Genomic DNA, 18,170 nt, shown 5'->3' with positions numbered 1-18,170 from the left:
TGAATATGCAGAGAGTAGCGAAATAATAACCCATTTTAATATCATCTCTAGTACAATTAAGGAAGCACTGTGGGTTGCCAGGAAAAATTCCCTAAAGCCCAATAGGAAATGGTTTGATAGAAAGTGCACCAAAGCCTTAACAAAGCTTAGATTTGCAATTCATAAAAGACCACGGGACGTCATTCTAATTAGAATTGCAAGGAGGGATTATAATGTAGCATTGAAGGACAGGAAGGCCTCGATAAAAAGGGAAGCCTGGGACAATTTATGTGCGGCATCAAAATCAAAGGATCCGGCTGCTTTTTGGAGGGTCATTAACACCCCCCTCCTACATGAACAAAAAGCACGCATGGAAATCGCCGTTTCAGAAGATGAGTGGGTGGCTCACTTTTCCTCCCTTTATAAGGTTGTGGAATTAACCCCTGAAACATGCCAGGATGCAGGGTTGCTAAATTTAGATACATCTAGAACCCTGGTTGTAACCCTTCCTGAAGTTATTGCGAGCTTGAAGGCGACTAAGGGGGGCAAGGCGGCTGGACCAGATGGCATACCAGCTGACCTTTATAAGGCTAACATCGAACTATGGGGGCCACTGCTAGTCCAGCTCTTCAATGCCGCTCTGGCAAATAGTCCAATTCCTACCTGGTTCACATCAGTAATAGTCCCAATTTTTAAAAAAGGGGATAGGCTAAGTTGTACTTGCTATAGGCCAATTTCCTTATTGGACTCTTCTATAAAAATTTTGGGGAGAGTGATTTTAGCCAAATTACAAAGCTGGGCTGAGGATGAGGGGGTGTTAAGCGACTTTCAATTTGGGTTCCAGAAGGGCTTAGGGACCATAGAGCAAGGTTTGAATCTTTTCACCTTGCAACAGAAGTATATAAAGGTTAAAAAACAACGTCTATACCTCACATTTGTTGATTTATCATCAGCTTTTGACTGTGTGTCACACACTAAATTATGGTCAATTATGGTTGAATTGGGGGTAGACAATGCCATCATATGCTTTTTGAGAGACTTATATTCCAGGGCCACTGCAAGTGTCAGATATGGAAATAATGGTGAATGTAGTAGACAATTCGGGATTGGTCGGGGTGTGCGCCAAGGGTGCGTTCTAGCCCCCTTTTTATTTTTGTTATATATAAATGGAATGGAGAAGCACCTCGTGCAGGAGGGCAGGGACATGCCTATGGTGGGAGGTAGGCCTGTCCCTGCACTGATGTACGCTGATGATGCTGTTTTGATGGCACGCACTCCAATGGCTTTACAAACTTTGGTTACATCCTTTAATAGTTTTATGCTTGGTTTAGATCTGAAAATCAATTGTTCTAAAACTTTGTCTATGTACTGTGGGTCAAGAACAAGCAAGCATTTGAAGCCAATTTTTATAAATTCCAATCCCTTAGAAAGGACCCCCACCTTCCCATATCTGGGGATATTGTTCCATGAAAGTGGCTCATGGACTACTGCAATCCATGCTAGATCTCTGTTATTTTCTAAGACTATTATGGCCCTAAAATGCTTTATGAAAAAATTAGGAAAAAAACCCATAAAGGAGATTTTAACTGTTTACAATGCGACTTGTATATCTGTAGTCACCTATGGTGCAGGATTATGGGGTTACTCAAATATTAGCGCAATTCAAATCATGGAAAATAAGTTTTTATGTCACATTCTGTCCGTGCCCGAAAGTACTGCAACGATGATATGCCATGCTGAATTGGGAACACCTTACGTCACTGATACTATTAAAATTCAGCCAATCCTACTTTGGCATAGGGTTTGGACAAATGATGAATGTGTTGTTAACCGGGCAATTTTAAAGGATATTTTAGTATTGGACAATATCAATGACTTTAAATGGATATGCTACGTCAGAGACTTTCTTGAAAAATTAAGTTGCCCCCAATACTTTGAGGACCCACAATCAATGGAATACATATCTAGAAGTGACCTGAAAAATCTGTGTATGGCGTACCTCAGGGAAAAGAGACATATAGAGGAGGCGAGAAAAAAGACTGTTTCTGCCCATCAGGACATTTTATGCGGAGAGAAATTGCAGCCATATCTATCATTGTATATGTCCAATCATGAACGCTTCCTTTTGACCCGATTTAGATTTAATATTGTTTTTAGGACATTATCGTTCCCCGTGATGAATTGTTGGTCGAGGGATCTATGTCTTTGTCCATGTGATGATGTATCCCAACAATCCGATATACACATATTATTTTTCTGTAAATTTTATACTTTCTTTCGAAAGAAACTTATCATCCCTATCCTCAAAGACTTAAATGTATATAGATGTCGCCTAGCGTTTTTAGAATGCCAGAAAATGGAAACTGTTTTTATGGTAGCTTCAATTGCAGAATTTTTAAAATCAGTTTTTAAGTGTCGTAAATCAATTCAAATCGATTAATTTTCTATATTGTACACATGAACTTAATTTTGTTGTCTTCCTTTTTCCGTGATTTTTAAAAAATGTTTACTTGACCCCTTGAAAATTGTACCTTTCATGCTACTTTCATGGTTATTTTGCTTTTATAACCGAATAAAGTACTTTTGAATCTTGAATCTTGAATCTTGATAACCTTACTGAATTTTTCAAAAGTTCAATGACTTCAAAAGGGCCCATAAACAAACTTTCCCCTTTTTTGACCTTCCATGTTTTTTTTAACTTTTACCATCATACCAACTTCCACTTTAGGATCAACCTTAGAACCAAATTTCCCATCAAAGTATTTCTTATTAACACTATGAGTATGAGCAAGATTTTCCTTAACTTTCCCAAAATCTACACTTGAAGAAGTAGATTTAACTAGCCATGACGGATTCACTTTAGTCCTAGGAAGTCTTCCCCTCATGATTTCAAATGGAGAATATCCAGTCATGGAATTCACAGTGGTCCTATACATCCATACCTTCTTAAAAACTTCTAATTCCCATTTCTTGCCTTCATTTCCAACAGACTGTATTGCACTCTTGAGAACTCTATTGAACCTCTCTATAACCCCATTCCCACTGGGATTATAAAGAGAAGTAGTGGAATGCATTATTCCCAGTCTTGTAAAGTAATCTTTAGCCTTGTTGGAATTAAATTGGACTCCATTGTCTGTTATAAGCTTAACAGGTAAACCTTCTTCTGTGAAAACTCTATCCAAGAAGCACAAAACAGATTCAGTATCTATTTTCTCAACAATCTAGATGACAGGCCATTTCGAAAAAACATCAATAGCTGCAATGATGTACTTTGAGTCACAGCCAATAGGACCCATAATGTCCATAGCAATAGTTTCCCACGGGTTGTCAGGAATAACGTGTTCACCCATATTGGGCTTGAGTGTAGTCAAAGACTTGTCAGAATTAGCACAAGTAACACAATTTCTGACCAAGCGTTCAATAAATAAGTCCATGCCTGGCCACCAAAACAAATTCTTAACTTGCTGTTTAGTCCTGACAATACCGCTATGACCCTCATGACCTTGTAAAACTATGGTCTTCCTCACACCATTTGGTGGAACAATACGTTCACCTCTCCTAATGATATTGTCATCATACGAAAGTTCAGATCTCACTTCATAGAAACTCTTAAGTTCTGAACTGATAAACTTCCTATCAGGCCAAACACCAGTAATGCAATCTGCAACACATTTCAAAATCTCATCCTCCTCAAATTTCTTCCGCCATAGAATCTGATCAATAGAAATAGGACCTTCATCATGAACCATGGCAATCTGAAAATTATCCCACACATTATGCAGATCCTCCTGAATGGGCAAAGGCATCCTAGATAAAAAATCAGCAGAGACATTGTCCTTCCCTGGTACATATTGTATATCATAAATAAAATCCTGCAACCGCATAGACATCCGTGCGATGCGAGCAGAAGCCCTCAACATGCCTTCAGTAGTAAGTAAACGTACCAAAGGTTTATGATCACTCCTCAATACACACTCCTTACCACAGACAAACACCCTGAAGTGCTCCAAAGCCCAAACGCATGCTAAAGTTTCTCTCTCAATCGTGGAATATTTCTCCTCAGAAGGAGTGAGGGCTCTGGAAGCATGTGCAATAATGACCTCTTTACCATCCTTTGTTCTTTGTGTAAAGACAGCACCTAGTCCCTTTGAGCTAGCATCAGTAGTGATGATATTTTGTAAAGAAGGATCAAAACAAGAAAGTGCAGAGGCAGAACATATAGCATCTTTTACATCACTAAATTCTTTCTCACACTCTTCTCATCACATAAAAGTAACTCTGTTCTTGATCAGTTGTCTGATGTTAAATGTTCTACAAGAAAAATTAGGTACATATTTAGCATAGAACTCTACTAACCCTAAGAATGACCTTACATCATCTTTAGACTGGGGATGTGGTGCAGATTTAATGGCTTCCAAAAGATCAGATTTAGGTTTGATTCCCTCTTCACACAACTCATGGCCTAGATAATTTACCGAATGAACACCAAACTTACATTTTTCATGTTTTATGGTGAGACCATGAAGATTAAGTGCATTCAATACATTCTCCAAAGCAGAAATATGTTTTTCTTTACTGTCACTGAACACTAAAATGTCATCTTGAAAACAGACCGCATCTTTGCAATCTTTTAAAATGTCTTGCATCACTCTCTGAAAAATGGCAGCTGCTGCCGCCAACCCAAAAGGCATCCTGTTAAATCTAAAGCATCCAAATGGGGTGATAAATGCCGTGAGATCCTTACATTTTCCATCAAGTTCTATCTGGTGGTAGGCAGCTGATAAATCTATGGTTGAGAAAAACTTAGACCCACCCACAGACGATAACAATTCAGAAATGCGAGGAAGAGGAAATTGATCCACAACAATATTGTTGTTAAGGTGGCGAAGATCAATGCAGAGCCTGACCTTGCCATTGGCCCGTCTGACAACTACAATGGGAGAAACCCATTCTGATGACTCAATTCTTTCTATTATACCCTCCTTGACTAATGCATCCAACTCATTTTTTACTTCTTCCCGAACAGCAAAGGGAATATTACGTGCTTTATGTACCTTAGGGCACGCATTTTCTTTCAAACGAATTTCATGTTTAAAACTAGTTAGCTTCCCAATGTTCTTTTGGAAAACATTTGGAAATTTGTCTAACATCATAGAAGAAATACCATTCTGTTCATCTACTAACATTACAGGATTAGGACTATTAGGATTCAGAATGATATCAAGTTTTCCCTGATCAAACCAGCTAAGAACTGAAGGACCTTTCTTTGAGATATAACATTTTGCAATGCATTTTCTATTTTTGAACCTGAAAACAAGTGTCCTAAATCCCAAAATATCTATTCTCCCTCCTGAGTATCCTTCAGGGTTAATATCACTCCTCTCTAAATGACTACCTAATCTATTTACAAACAACTTTTTCCATACAGATTCACATACAATAGAATATGGTGAACCAGAATCAGCATACATGTTAATTTTGACACCCCCAATAATCATATCACATAGTGGTTTCTTCTTAATCATAGTGCTGTCAATATTCAATACTGCTGTATTAGATTCTTTAACATTCAAGACAAATGAACAATTATTTGAATCATTAGAGAAAGCATCATCCTCACTGTTATCACTTTGCTCAATGCATTTAACTTTTTGGTTGCTTTTACTCCTCTTGCATGCAGAGGTAAAATGTCCTATCAGACCACAATTGGAACATTTTTGTTTCAAACCAGGACAACTTTTGTTGTTAGCTAAATGTGATTTGCTATTACATCTGTAACACTTCAAATTACGTTCTTCAGAATTACCTTTTGAGTTAAAGATTTGTTTTTTTGGTTGAAAATCCTTACTCTTTTTGTCAGATTTCGAATTAATTTTTGAGACAATTTCTTTACTAACAGAAACATCTTTACTCTTAACTTGTTGCGCACTCCTGCAAGAAAGTTCTGCTTTTCTGACTATAGCTATTACAAAATCTAAACTCTCATCACCATTTATCCACAATCTTTCTTGGATAGTTTCATTACTTGAATGCATCACTACCTGATCTCTAATTAGATCCTCTTGTAAATTTCCAAATTTACAATCCAAAGCTAAGGTTTTCAGAGCAGAAACAAAATTGTCTACTGATTCTTCACTTAGTTGTTTCCTTTGAAAGAACTTGTATCTTGAAATGCCAATGCATACTTTGGGAGAACAATATTTATCAAAGTCATATAATGCTCTGTCAAATACATTCATATCACCACTTGCTTGTGACACAGGCAACTGATTGAAAGCTTTCAAACCTTCCGGTCCCAAACTGTGTAGGAAAATACCTTTTTTTTCTGGAGGTTTCATTTTGCCATTTGCATCTAAAGTTTCAATATAATTTAAGAAATAAGCTTTCCATTCAATCCAAGGCATGCATGGAGAACTGCCTGCTGCCCAGTAGCTTTGAGGTGGAGAAAGAGTATAACCTTGTGCACACATAATGGTGAAAAGTGCTGACAATTTAAAATAAAGTATACACACCTTGTTATCCCTTAGGTTTAAGTAAACTTAACTACTCAATTCTAATTAAATATTAAATAAACATTCCTGTGAGAAATTATTTTCATTTTACACCCTTCTAAATCAGTTCTGTAGATAAAAAAAAATTAAAATCCAGAAGTGGCCAATCAGCGTCAAAATTGTAGTCACTCAATAGTTATTCGAGTCAAGAAACAGTTAATCAACCAGTAGAGAGAAGTCTAGACACTTTGGTTTCAACGATGAACTTGGGAGATTGGCGTCTAAAGGAAATGAAAAAAAAACGATCCAATAGTCACCTCCTCAGTTTCAACAAATGGGGTTTGGTAAAACACGCAGAAGTCACCTCTTCAGTTTCCACAAGAGGGGAGCGGCAACACCTATCCTTTACACGTAAACGGGAAGTCACCAAGCGTAGCGATCCACACTCTTAACGGGTCAGTGCACCAAAACGCACGAAGAGGAGGTTCCGAAAAGCTCCACGTTCTTTGGACACAATTAGGCACTTGAAGCGAAAATGTCCGAAGGAACGGCTGGTAAGCTTCACGATTCCCGTAGTATCTTTTTTTCAAATTAGATCACACAAAGTAAGTCTCAATCAAAATAAGTATAGTGTAGATCCCAGGAGAAATCTCTGCAAGACTGTTAGTCTTGAAAAATCAGCCTTTCGGTGCTCGTCACGGAAACAAGTTTTTTGTTGTTGTTTTTTTTAAAAGGATGCCTCCTTAAAGATGATCCGTCCCTCGTCGCCAACTTGTAACATAAAAATCACACGTAAATGGTATTGAAGTTGGGTTTATTCGTAGATAAGAAGGCACCCTCCAGAAACACATCCCGTGGCACCGGTCAGCGCTCAGTAACTGCTCTAACCGTACCAAACAATAGAACGGCGCGATGGTAGATCGTGCCGTGGCATGAGACCATACATTTGAAAGAAAATACAAAGGCGCGTGAATGTACAAGACGCGCGAGAGAAAGGGTAAGTATGGACATAACATCATTGCTCCTCTAGCAGGGCAGAGGTCAGCAGGAAAGCTCAGCAAAGCAGGGAAGCAGTTCCTTAAAACAGTTAAGCACAGCAGAGTGGCAATCCCTCATTGCAGCAGCCCTCACTCCAGCAGGGCTTGTGCCAGGTTCAGTAGTTTACTAATTTGATAGGGACAGAGCCCTAATACTTATGCTCCAAAGTTCCTTTGATGTAGGGGTGATTTCAAAAGAGCCTTCTGAAGTGCACAAGGATCCCTTTCAACTCAGCCCCGGCTCCACACTACTAGCAGGGGGTAAATCAGCCCTTTGTGTGAGGGCAGGGCACAATCTATTGCGATGTAAGTGTAAACCAACTCTCCCTGCCCAGGAAGACTATCGGTATGCAGATGGATTCCCTGTCATGCCCAGCCCTTCCTGTTTTGTGGTTGTCTAGAGCATATGCACTAAGTGTAGCTGTCACCTAGGTCAGACGTGTGTTGGAGGCAGGATGCAGGCACAGAGAGCAAAGTTAAGAGCAGAGAAATGCCCACTTAATAAATGTAGCATTTCTAGAATGGTAATGTCAAATCCAACTTAACCACTAAAGAGGATTTATCATCACCATTCCAAAGATATTAAACATGAAGTCGCCAATCCTTTCCAATCAGAAATTACAGCTCAAAGGGTATTTTAAGGAATCCCCAAGGCTAGTCTATGGAAGGAGTAAACCCCACAGCAGTGAAAAACGAATGTAGTTGCTTGTCACTGCCAGGACATGCAAAACTTAAAAGTACATGTCCTGCCTTTAAGTTACACAGCACCCTGCCCTTATGGTCACATGGCCTGTCTTTGGGGGTGCTTATAGGTATTTAAATGGATGTTTGAGGACTTAGCAAGTAGTTCTAAATGCCAAGACTAAGTGGCAATGAACTATGCACCCAGGCCTTCCAATGGCAGACCTGAGACAGGTTTGGAAGGCTACTTGTGTGAGTGGCACAACCAGTGCTGCTGGCCTACTAGTCACATTTAGAGTACAGGCCATGGGTACCACTTTACAAGTGACTTACAGGTAAACTAAATATGCCAATCAGATATACGCCAATGCCAACATGTCATCATGTTTAGGGGAGAAGCAAATACACTTTAGCACTGGTTAGCAGTGATAAAGTCCTCAGAGTCCTAAACCTAACAAAAAGTGGGAGGCAAAAGGAAAAACGCTGGGGGAAGACCACCCTAAGGACAACCGGTCTAACAGTGGTTATTCAAGAACCTTATGAAATAGGTGAAAGTCTGGGCCACTAGGACTGCTTTTAGTCTCAGCCCCTAGGGCTGCTTTTTGGCTAGGCCACTGTGACTGCTTTTTGGCTAGGCCACTGTGACTGCTTTTTGGCTAGGCCACTGGGACTGCTTTTAGTCTCAGCCACTAGTGCTGCTTTTAGTCTCAGCCACTAAGACTGTTTTTAGTCTTGGCCTCTAGGACTGCTTTCAGTCTCAGCCACTAGGACTGCTTTTAGGCTCGGCCACTGTGACTGCTTTTAGTCTGGTCCACTAGGACTGCTTTTAGTCTCGGCCACTGGGACTGTTTTTGGTCTGGCCCACTAGGACTGCTTATAGTCTCAGCCAATGCGACTGCTTTTAGTCTCAGCCACTAGGACTGCTTTTACTTTCAGCCACTGTGACTGCCTTTAGTCTCGACCACTGCTTTTATTCTGGGCCACTAGGACTGCTTTTAGTCACAACCACTCAGGCTGCGTTTAGTCTGGGCCATTAGGACTGATTTTAGTCTTGACCATTAGCACTTCTTTTAGTCTCGGCCCCTAGGGCTGCTTTTAATCTCAGCCACTGGGACTTCTTTTTGTCTCTGCCACTAGCACTGCTTTTAGTCTCTGCCACTGGTACTGCTTTTAGTCTCAGCCAATGGGACGTTTTTAATCTCAGCCAATGGGACGGCTTTTAGTCTCAGCCACTGAGACTGCTTTTAGTTTCAGCCACTGGGACGGCTACTAGGTTTGCTTCCAGTCTCAGCCTCCAGGGCTGCTGTTAGTCTGGGCCACCAGGACTGCTTTCAGTCTCGGACTTTGGTGCTGATTTATTCTGGGCCACTAGGACTGCTTTTAGTCTCAACCAATAGGGCTGCTTGTAATCTGGGCCACTAGGACTGTTTTTAGCCTCGACCATTAGGACTGCTTTTAGTCCAGGCCACTAGGAAAGCTGTCAGTCTCGGTCTCTAGGACTGCTTTTAGTCTCGGCCACTGGGACTGACTTTAGTCTTGGCCACTAAGACTGCTTTTAGTCTCCACCACTGGGACTGCTTTTAGTGTCAGCCACCGGGACGGGTTTTATTCTCAGCCTCTCAGCCACTTTTAGTCTTGGCCACTAGGACTGCATTTATTCTCGGCCACTGGGACCACTTTTAGTCTCAGCCATTGGACTGCTTTTAGTCTCGGCCTCTAGATTGTTTTTTTTGGCAATCTATGATTAGGGGGTGGAGGGTTCATGTCAAATTTTCTGCTATTGAAATGCATGCATGAGGGATTTTCTCAGGAATACGACGTTACAACACGTTCTTATACCACGCATGTCATTACAACGCGGGTATTACTACATGTTGTCATTTTCCACAACCTACCATTACATCGCATACTTTTACCACGAATATCCCTTCACCACGCATGTCTTGGTAAAAGTATATACGGTAAGTTACACTACCCTGCCCTACCCTAAACCCTAATTAAGTATCCCTGCCCGACCATCCTCCCGACCCGCAGTCCTCTCTCAGCCCTAAAAGACTACCCTGCACGACCCCCTGACCCTACCCTCAACCCTACAACACTACCCCTGCACGACCCTGACACTACTCTAAACCCTAAAACACTAACCTCTGCACAACCCTCCCCAGACCCCAGTCCTCTCATTACACTAAAACACTACCCTGTACAACCCCACCAACACTACCCTAAACTCTTAAACACTACCTCTGCATGACCCTCCCCCGACCTCCAGTCCTCTCCCTACCCTAAAACACTGCCCTGCACGACCCCGACTCAACACTAAACCCTAAAACACTACCCCCTGCATGACCCTCCTCCGACCCCCAGTCCTCTCCCTACCCTAAAACACTACCCTGCATGACCCCCGACACTATCCTGAACCCTAAAACACTACCCCCTGCATGACCCTCCCCCGACCTCCAGTCCTATCCTTGCACTAAAACACTACCCTGCACGACCACCGACTCCACCCTAAACCCTTAAACAATAACCCCTGCACAACCCTCCCCTGACCCCCAGTCCTCTCCCTACCCTAAAACACTGCCCTGCACTACACACACACTCCACTCTGACCCCCTTTTACCCTAAAAAAGTAACCTCCACCCCATTCCCAATCCCCCATATCTCTCTCTCTCGTCCTGGTTCCTGCTGCACGTCGCGTCTGAGGGGTGGTGCACATCGTTGTGAGGAAACCGAAGAACCTCTGTTTCCTCACAACGAGGTGGATCGCCTATATATTTTTTTACATCGCATGTGCTTTTACCTCACATGCCTTTACAACAAAAGTCGTTGTAAAGGCATGCATGGTAAAAGCGCATGTGATGTAAAAAAAATGCGTCGAAATGACTATGCGTTGTTACAACGCATGTGTGGTAACGCTTGCGGTGTAACGGTATTCAGGGAAACAGCTACGTTGTAATGGCTGTTTCCCTTTTCTAAGTCCATGTTTTGGCCATTTATCCATCATCGCTTAAACTTATTTTTCTTTGATTTTTGGGCCCACTGCATGACTTCAGATTTGGCGATGTTTAGTTTGCAACTGGAGAAAATGATAGAATGCGTGCATACTATAACACTTAAAAATGTATATCAAACGTTCTTAAACGCATCATGATAAGTTAAAAAAAAAACACACATTAGTGCTAAACAAAACCCTTCGTTCTTAATGATCGCCATTACTCTACAGCTTGACTTCCTGCATTATTCAAGAATATTTAAGATGTTTGTAGAGTGCGGCTTTTCCAAAGCACCTTATATTTTATTCACTACTGATGGGGACATAGTTTCACTGGACTCCAATTTCTCTAAGATAGGAATATGTGAAGTACCTAGCTTGAGGGGGAAACATCCTTTACAACGCAACTTTTACCACGCAGTGCCTTTACGACGCAACTTTTACAACGCAAACCATTACAACGCATTGCGCTGGGGGGCGCTCTAGGATAGGGAATAGGTTTAATTTACTATCCAACACCTTCCCTACTATCCACGGGGACTGGAGTTGGAATAGTAAATTAAACTATTCACTATACAGCGCCCCAAAGCACTATGCGTTGTAAAGGCATGCGTTGTAAAAACAGCGTTGTGAAGGCATGCGTAGTAAAAGCATGCGTTGTAATGTCATACATCCAGCTTGAGGGCATGTTTGGCATAACTTATAAGGCCAGAAGAGTGTATGGTAGTGCTGCTAAGGGTCAGAAACCTTGTCACCAGTGTTGTTCGCCGACATCTTTTTTTGGGCAAATTGAACTTTATATTGCACAAGCCTCTCTTTTTAGGCTCCTGCTACAGCAGAGAGAACAGGATTAGGAAGTACATTTGAAAAGCTCTCCAAAAAGAATTATTGTTTAGTTTGATAAATATTTATTAATGATGGATGCAAGTTTTTTTTGTTTGTTAACCAGAATCCTAGCCCAAGCAGGATTTACCTTAGGAAGGTGTAAATATGAAAAATGCTTTCTTCTGTGTAAATCCATAATTTTAGAAAATATTATGATTACTACCTGTTCTTTGTGAAGTTTGTTAGATAGATAGATAATTGTTTTATTGTTTCCAGTTAATTAAAACGATCACAGTATAAAACAACATTATTCTTAAATCAGGAAAAGGAGCGCAAAAACATAATATAGCAAGTTCAGTTCATTTAATTGGAAGTTATTACATCAAATTGGAAGGATACTGCAAAAATCACTTTCATTGCCTGGTGAAATGTATTATGTCACCGCCACAGGTTAGATAGAGCTTTTGCCACTACACTGCCCCTGTTGATTAAAAAAGATTTGATCTGGCTTTCACTTACATCTTACTTGTCTAGAACTGTTACCTCTTCCAGGCCTGTTAGCACCGCCAATGTTTCTCCATGCGGTAATTATCACTATATTTGTTTAGATACTAAGAGATGTTTGTAACGCTATGTTATTATATATCTTGTGATTTATATCTTTTTTCTCTCTCTTCTTTTTTGATTTTCTTCTTTCCCTCTCCTTCTTTTCTTCTTTACTCTTTAGAAACTAAAAATTGCTAGAATTTCTTCATGCGTTTTTACTATTTTGATGCAAAGCATTGCGGCTTTCAATGGTTCTGCTCACTAATTTATAATAGTTTGTTTAGGTTTGTTGTTTTACTGTTCTATATCTGATGCACTCACAATGCTCAGGCGATGTATATCATTATATTCTTGAACTGTTTTATGATTCTCTTCAATAAAGCAACTTAAACTTTAAAAAACTAAATCATACGATTGGCATCCTATAACAGGCATGGTCATCCGGCCAATCCTACTACCACACAATGAACGCAATTGAGACCATGCCCCACTAAAGTGCAAGTCCAGTGTTATACAATAAGATGGTTAAAGCACACTTCAAACCCAGGACTAAGAGGCTGGGTGCTGTATTGGGGACAAATGAAGGCCGGGTGGGATGACCGACAATGAGCCAGGTAAAAGGATTATTTGAAACACCTTCTGAAGCCCTAACACGTTAAATGTTGTCCTGAGATGTGAAGTTTGTTGATTTATATGTTAAAATAATGACTTATGCCCTCCCTTTAAGTTGTTTTGAAAGAAAAGATAAAAAACACCGATCGAGTTTGAACATCATGAGGATTAAAGTTTTAAAGTTAACTCTTGAGAAGACAGAACATTTACTTTCAGCACCAACTAGCAATAACTGGAGATATTGCCAGTTTGCACTGAAAAATGTCATCAGGGAAAGTCGTAGATTAGAAGACTTAAACTCTGCAACCTATGGGTAAGCCAATAATTGAGTGTTATGATAGACTTTACTTGCATAATAAATACTTTGCAGGGATGAATTCACTAATGGGTACTGTCATTTGCCTTTGGTGTCCCAGGGCCTGGGAGCCAATTGCATTCAACTTGGGTTGACTAAGCTCTTCCATAGTACTTTGCACTCTCAAACAGTAGCCAGAGGGAGTAGTCAAGGTTTACTCTAATGTGTAGTGGTAGGTTTGACATTCAGATACAGTAGAAGTAATTAAATACAATTAAGGTCTACATCTAGTCAGGGCTATACTTTGTATAAAAAGCATATCTCTGCTGATAAATTTAGCAGCCAAAATAATAATTTGCAAAGAAAATCAGAAGATCCTAGCACCTCTTGTGGAATAAATATATATTAAAACAACATTATATCCCTTGCTCAGTAAGGTGTTAGCCCTGCTGTCTCATAGCTGAGGACGATAGCTAGTGAGCACAATCAAAAACTGTGGGACACAGGCTGATTGTAACAAAGCACCACCCAGAAGTGTGTTAGGAATGCCGAAACCTATGTAGTGGACTACTAATTGCACTGGGAACAGGGCAAAAAATAATATAGTCTGTGCTTCTTCTAAGCATTCTATGTAACAGCCATATACCAATGGGTTTCCAGTATGACCAGATCTCCTGGATATGACATATGCTAGATCACACACAGTTTAAGGAGATCCGTTAGTGACTGAAGATGGTTTCAAGCTGTTTAGGGCTGCTAAGAGGCTTTTAAGCACCCATCTGTTGGGTTCACAAATGACTGACCTTCCACCAACCAACCAGACACCTCCGTTCTGCTTCCCGCTTCCTTGCACACACCCACACCAGATCCACCCCGGATCCACCAAACCAAGAGCGGAGGACGCTCCTTCTCGCACCTGGCAGCCAAGACATGGAACTCCCTCCCCCTGCACCTAAGGACCACCCATCACTCCAGCAATTCAGGAGAGAGCTAAAGACCTGGATGTACAAATGAGAACCCACCATGCAGCAGCTACAAGAGACTCAAGCCCTCAAGGGAGGTTTCCTGCACTCTTTAGGGGCACACTTTTTTATGGTTAGTGTGGCCCAAAACGTGTAACCATCATAACGTTGGAGACATAGGTCAAAGACAGGTGGTTCCAGTCGCTCCTAGGCCCACACAAAAGAATACAGTCCCATGATCTTAGGTACCAGTTTAAGTGCTTCCTGTGGGCCAAAAATTAAACCTCAACAGGAAGCACTTACAGATATAAATAAAGCAGCTGCCCGAGTTGAAGCTCAAATTCAGTAACGTTTTAATCAGCCCAAAACATTAGTGAGCACGGTCGAGGCTGGGCCAGTGTGCTTTAACCCCATATCTGCCGTTAAAAATTATCTGTAATACCCGAGGGAGCTCTTTGCATCCCTGAGTTTCTCGAGCGCAATCCCCGCTCCTGTGACCAGGAGGCTGCTTTAGTTTCTCCTCACCTGCTGCCCTGATCGCTCTCTGACCCTTTATACACAGAGGCATGTGAACTCGCACAGAAGCCCCGCACCACACACTAGCGGTATCAAACGTCTTCCCGCCCTTTCCCAACTATGATGGACAGCTCACTGAAGGGACCTCGGCGCCTTTTGGCGCTGTGGCAAAGTTACATGTAGAAAAACAAGTACCCACACTTCCTATCGTTTTAGTATCAATTGATTTAAAGCAAGAAATGAACCAACTTTATCATGTTCATCTCGGCAATTATTTATGCCTTTTATTAGTTTTTTTAGAAAATGGTATTTTTTAGAGAGAGAACAAGGAGTTCTCCACAAACATAGCCACACGTTTCTAGTGAGTGATTTTTACAACAACATATGTGCAAAACATAGAAAAAATAAACAGTCAATACATTTCATTTCATGATATGACGTGAGTTTACAACAAAAACGGGTGGAAAAAAGAATAATGCAATCAAATACGATGTCAAAATTATTATTCAATAGACATCAATGCATATATGCGATCATATCCAACATGCTAAAGTGCCAACAGATATTTTTAAATCAATAAGGTTCAGTTCCCTTTGTCAACAACAAACTTTTCAATATATTAGGATTATATCCTTTTTAATCCTTTTATGCCGACGCGTTTCAAGTGTGGGTGTCCTGTACCCACACCCTCATCAGGGCTGAATGAATCTTTTTCCAATCCTTATCCTAGTGATAAAAAACATATATGTGCTTATTAAAACCAGCTTCCTTAGGTTATCAATTTGTTTGGAAATTGTAAACAAAACAAGGCGCCTTACCTCTGGGTTGTAGAGGTAAAAGGCCACACTTGAGTCTTTTGAATGAAGCGGTGTGCGTGCTTCTAAAAATATAGACATGGATTCATGTTAATTCAATCTATCCCACCTCATTAAATGCTGATGCTCAGCCATTGTGCCGAGCCTAAAAAAGGTGTTTACCTTTCTGGATGTCTCCTGGAGGGTCAATATTATTTGTTGATTTTTCCGTCTATCGGTTGCACGGAACCCCTCTTCACTCTTGTTTCTCTGAAAACGAGTGACCGGAATGCCATTATAGTTTCAACATGTGTTTAACAAATGCGCTTTAGGTAGCGAGCCATAGAGCCACTCACCGCGAAACCTCGCGCTTCTGGTGTTGTCTGTGATCCTTATTCTAAATGAATACTCGTGAAGTTTTCCTTATTCTGTAACATTGAAAAGGAGGGGGAATTAAATCACGAGCGCTGTGCTTAGATTTGTAAACCTGAATTGGTTTGAACGTTCCGAGGATAACCGCTTACCAAAGTTTTGCTTGCGTCTCCTCTTGCACCAACCCTCAGTCTGAATCTTCAGTGCAGTGTGGGACGGCTGCTGCCTGTTGGGTGCTTAGAACTTTTCAGACCAATGAGGGGAGAGTATTGTGAGAGCACCAGAGAGGTGCCTTCTGGGAGTTGTAGTGCATCAAGTTTCTCACAGTCTATTTAATTCACTCATTGAGTTTAATCCCTTGTTGATGCTATCAAACTTCATAATAAGGTATGCTTCCTTACGTAGCAGCGCTTGTTCAACATCAGGCGACCTATGCTTAGGGTCAATGCTTGATAACACAGTCCAAGTGAAGTCGGACTCTTTGTGTTCAAGGGCTGCGAAATGGTCGACCATTGGGGCATTCGGGACTCTTTTCTTCAGCCGTGATCGGTGTTGTGTGATCCTGGCATTCACTTGTTGGGTAGTTTTTCCAATGTATATTTTATTACACGCACACATTATTGCATAAACTACATTCTTGCTCCTGCAGTTTGTATGCATTTCATGTCTCCATTTGATGCCACTGTGGCAAAATTCATTTCCTTCTACGGTGCTACTACAGGAGGCACACATACCGCATTTGTGGTGTCCAGTTATCGGTTTTAATTTCCACTGTGATATAAGATCACTTTTAGGTTTAGCGACATAGCTGTCTGCCCGAATGATTTGTTGGCCAATACTTTGATTTTTTCTCATTGCGAAAATTGGTTTCTCCAGGGGGTTTTCCAAACCCTCCAGTAGATGCCAATTTCGCAATATTATTTGTCTGAATTTATTAGTGTGTGCCCCATATGTGGTGACACAAACCAATTTGTTCAGTTCCTTTTTTGGTTTTATTTGAAGGAGCTCTTCCCTTGGGGTGTATCTAGCTCTTTTGGCAGAATGCTTTAGCAATTTTTTTGGGTAGCCTCTCTTGATCATTTCATCGCAGAATGTTGCTGCATGTCTCTCAAAATTAGTTAACTCAGAACAGTTTCGTCTAATCCTTAGTAATTGGCCGTATGGTAAATTCTGTTTCAGGCCTTGGGGATGCGCACTGTTATAATGTAAGATGGTATTTTTGTCTGTCTGTTTTTTGAATAGAGAGGTCGAAAACCTGTCTCCTTCTACGCCTACTTCCACATCCAGAAAGGTCATTTTCTTATTGCTGGAATCAATTGAGAATTTTATGTCTGGGTGTCTTGCATTCACCCAGTGATAGAAATTATCCAGCTCCATCTGGCTGCCCTGCCACAGCAGCCAGATGTCATCAATGTACCGTGCCCACTGTTTGATGTTCTTGCTGTAAGGGTTATTTTGATAAATGAACTTTTCTTCATACTGGGCCATGTACAACACCGCCATTTCCGGCGCATAGGGACAACCCATGGCTGTCCCTTTGACCTGAATGAAAAATTCATTTTCAAATTTGAAATAGTTACATTTCAAGGATATTGTTGCCAATGAAATAATGAAACTGGTGGGGACCCTATGAGGTCTCACACGCTGCTCAAGGTAGTATTCCATCACTTCGAGGGCCTCATCTTGAGGGATCTGTGTGTATAATGAATTGACGTCCATTGTGGCCATCAATTCATTCATACTATCAACCGTAGTTTCTTCTAATTTATTTATAAAATCAATAGTGTCTCTCAGGTAGGATTTGACCTGAGGTAGAAAAGGCTTTAAGAAGAAATCAATATACTTGGAAATAGGTTCCAATATTGAATCACAGCCGGAGACAATTGGCCTCCCGGGGGGTGTCTCTTGGTTTTTGTGTATCTTTGGTAAAAAGTATAGTATCGGTGTTCGTGGTGACTTCTTGTTTAAAAATTCGAACTCCTTTGGTCCAAGGAAACCACTCTCCAACCCTTCTTTTGTGAGATTGCTAATCTTATTTTGAATCTCAAACAGTGGGTCCTCTTTGACT

General features: G+C 40.9%; 1 protein-coding gene across 1 annotated transcript in view; it reads left to right on the top strand.

Moving 5' to 3' along the window:
* Positions 1 to 18,170, top strand: part of CBFA2T3 (CBFA2/RUNX1 partner transcriptional co-repressor 3) — a 364,941-nt gene that overhangs the window by 31,103 nt on the left and 315,668 nt on the right. The window lies entirely within an intron of this gene.

This window comes from Lissotriton helveticus, chromosome 12, assembly GCF_964261635.1.
Source record: "Lissotriton helveticus chromosome 12, aLisHel1.1, whole genome shotgun sequence".
Lineage (NCBI taxonomy): Eukaryota > Metazoa > Chordata > Amphibia > Caudata > Salamandridae > Lissotriton > Lissotriton helveticus.
The sequence above is the reverse complement of the archived record's forward strand: the minus strand, read 5'-3'. Positions and strand labels throughout refer to the sequence as shown.